The sequence below is a fragment of the Toxorhynchites rutilus genome, chromosome 3 (assembly GCF_029784135.1).
Source record: "Toxorhynchites rutilus septentrionalis strain SRP chromosome 3, ASM2978413v1, whole genome shotgun sequence".
NCBI classification, from domain to species: Eukaryota; Metazoa; Arthropoda; class Insecta; order Diptera; family Culicidae; genus Toxorhynchites; species Toxorhynchites rutilus.
Genome location: NC_073746.1, coordinates 105816754 through 105820658, shown reverse-complemented (window position 1 = coordinate 105820658; position 3905 = coordinate 105816754).

Sequence of the window (3905 nt, the reverse complement as noted above, 5' to 3'; positions counted from 1 at the left end):
GAAAACGAGCGCTCTATCATGATTAACAACTTTGTCTAAGACTGTTTTTGACTAAACTTGTTGTAACTGAATAACTGCATCTCCTGGACCATTTCGCACTGGTGTGATCCAATAAGATTTGTTGTCGGGCTGTTGCCTTTTCCGCGTTTCCACCTTCATACGAGGTAGGTTGGTATTCTTCCTGCAGTCTCGTCCTTGTCCGAATACTCTTTTAAGGGGGTAGTACACTATGGAAACTTGAAAAAATAAAGCTTTTGTTCGCCGATGATCTCAAAATTTACAGTGAGATTGCATCATCCATTGACTGCATCAAACTTCAAGATGATATTAATTGTTTGCTAATCTGGTGCAATGATAACGGTATGCGTGTGAATAGTAAAAAGTGTAAAGCCATATCCTACAGTCGCTGCAATAATGTCATTCGCCACCAATACCACATGGGGCTGGAGCCCATAGAACGCGCAAACTCGATCTGTGATCTAGGAGTAATGATCGACTCTAAACTGAAGTTCAATGAGCACATAGTAATCACAACCGCTAAAGCATACACTGTGCTCGGTTTCATTCGTCGCCATGCTTCTGGATTTTCTGACGTGTATTGCCTCAAAAAGTTATACTGCGCGCTAGTTCGGAGCATCATGGAATATGCTGCACCGGTTTGGTCCCCATTCCTCGTTACACAAATCGTTGCGTTGGAGCGAATCCAGAGAAGTTTAATGCGGTTTGCTTTGCGACAGCTCCCTTGGAATGATCCGATAAATCTTCCGAGTTATGCTGATCGTTGTAAACTGATTGACTTGGAAACACTATCAGCCAGGCGTACCAAACTACAAAGAATATTTATTTATAATTTAATAACCGGCAATGTGGACTGTCCCGAACTGTTACGTCAAGTTCCGTGGAATATTCCTCCCCGTCGTTTTCGTAATTCATCGTTATTTCTTATACCATTCCATAGAACGAATTATGGTTTCAACAATAGTTTCAATTTGTGTTTACGTTCTTTTAACAATGTTAGTGATGTGTTTGATTTTACTCTGTCCAAGAATGTGTTTAGTACTAGAATAAGAAACTTAGAATAATTTAGATCTTAAGGTTTCAGTCTGTACGACGTTGTCGAAGATGGTGAAATAAAATAAAATAAAAAATAAAATATACTTTACTGTAGTTTTTGTCTCAGGTTTGCCCGATGCTCCGTTCCAAAGTAACCAGCCAATTAGTGGACCTAAGTCTTTGCGTAAGGAGCGCATAACCAGAATTAAAAACGCGCTTTTCTCGAAACTAAGTTTTGCAAACTGGCGGGAGTTCTATTTTTTTGCCAGATTCTCCATTAAATTTCCTGTCGTCGTTCGTAGGTTTTTTGTATATATTGAAAAATAAAATTTTGGTGAATGTTTTGTCTCGATTTTTGACGCAATTTGAGATTTGAGACAATAAATTAAAATGTCACCAAGCGAATTTCGAGAGCGCAATTCACTTATACATTAACAGATAGTAGCAGCATTTCATATCAGTAATTCTGTACCCCGAGCGATAAGTTCGAGAATACACGTGTCTCAGTGTCTCAGTCAGTCGGTAGAGATGTTTTTTTTCCTATTATGCAGGCTTTACTACAAAATTCCTCCGCCTCTAGAAAGTCGGTAGAAAAATTTCACTTTAGAAAATTTGAACATGTACTGGTTTACGCGTATCATAAGCTGGTTACTCAAAAGATTCAAAAACTGGTATTTTGACACCGAAAGAAAAATAATTCCATATACAGTAGGATCCTGATTATCCGAGAGCAGATTATCCGCGATAGCGAGTTCCATAACTATTCTAAAGACCATGATGAAATTTGTCAATGAGAACTATACTCCTGCTCTTTTGTTTTGGTCATGTCTTTCACATTATCTGACCAATGGTGTACATGATCTTACAGATGGAAAGTTTAATCATTTATTTATACCTAATTGTCACGCTTATATATCTCAACACATAACGTTTCGTATAGTGAAGCTTGGTTTTCGTTTGCGTGGTTTTTTCCAGAGCCAAAACGACAAAAGGGACCTCTTCAAGAGCAGAATGAGATAAGTTACAGTAAGTTACCTCTAATTCGACAAACCGAGGCATCACTCAGTGTCGCATTAGAGACGATTGTCACCTATAATTGGACATTCGCGATGACAGTGGTACAGTTTCGACGTCTGGTGGCAATTTTCAATTTGGGACCAAAACTGGATGTGGTGATTTGTGAAAGATATCAGATGGAATAAGCTAAATTTCACGAACAATTCCTTAAATACGATGCGCACAAAACAGCTACCGAGAGATCGATTTCTGTTTTTATTTATATTTTGACATGCGACAGCTCTGCTGAAGTACAGGATTACTCAAAAGGCAAGAAAAGCTTCAAACATAAGGTGACTGTCAATACGACATCTATAGTCAATAATTATATTGCCAAACAAGCAGGTGTCCACTTTACTCCCACTACCCCGATATGAACACGTTATCTACAGCTCATGGAACGCTCAATCATTTAGTCATGAACGTAAAATCGCGATGAAAATGTGACTACCTACAAATTTCATTGTATGTACATGGTGTTCAGAGAAAGTATGAATTATATCAATATTTGAGGTTGATACGGACAGAACAAATAGTATGAATTTTTATGGAGATGGTTGAGATGGATGGAAATATTCTACAATGGAGAAAGATGATGCAATTTAAACTTGTCGATAACGTTTTGATTGCATGGATTTCAAACGAAATGTACACATTTAAACGTTCTGGGCATAGTGCCCTTGAATCGACCACCATGCCTTCGTAGCAACACATCATGAGATTTGCCTCGAAATATACTGTCGACCATATGATAGTTTTATATTTCAAACTACTGTAAACGACATTTCAGTACTTCATTATTACTATTATTACCGTAGGTCCATGAGTTTTTTTTTTGTTTACTCGTATGGCAGATTCCTTTGTATCCAGCCCTGTTTAGTTGTTAGGCAATAGTTGTTACATTATTTTCTTGCCCTTTTCGACAAGCTTAGTTCATCAAAAGCACCAAAATGGAGTCGACGAAAACGAAATTACACTTGATTGGCTACTACATTATCATGGCTATAAACACAGATCACAATTTCAGCTGCCCAGACTGCGTTTACGCCTTCGAAGTAAAACTGTAAAATATGAAGTATTTGTTCTGTTTTGGTATCCTTTTTTGACTCTTATAATAACTATAAGTTGTGTTTAGTACTGAAGATAAAAATTGGGTGAAATATTTCGTAGCACATATTCGTTAACAGGGTTCAGATCTTCTGCCAGCTTGTGGACTTCTGACGCCATGCATTGCGAATGATGGCTCATTGCGACGCCGTATTTCGCGACATATGAATCTCCGTAATCTGTCATTTTGATATCTCTTTGATGTTTTCTGTCAGACGATTAAGAAGACAATTGCATCACTTGAATCTTATCTAAATATTAACGGTTATATTTCTTTTGTTATGCAGTCAAGCAATATGAACAATATGACGCAATTGATGATTGCATATTTAGTAGGGATTGCGTTACCGTGCCAAAATTTCAATAACCGGTTATTCGGTAATGAAAATTTCTTTACCGGTGAAACCGGTAAATTACCGGTGAAAAAATACTTTGAAACAGACCATTTTCTTGAAGAAACGACTTTTATTGATAACAAGAAAACATTTTTCAAGTTTTTGCTACTTAGTAGCTATTTTGCTACTACTTAGGGACACAAATAATGTTAATTTTATCGTTTTCTGATCTTAATCGGATCTCATGAACGAAATTTCCAGGAGAGGAAAACGTATGTTCATAGTTCAATAATGTTGGGCGTGCAGTACGAAAAGCATCGAATACCATTGTCATGTCTGTTAATATCTTTGATT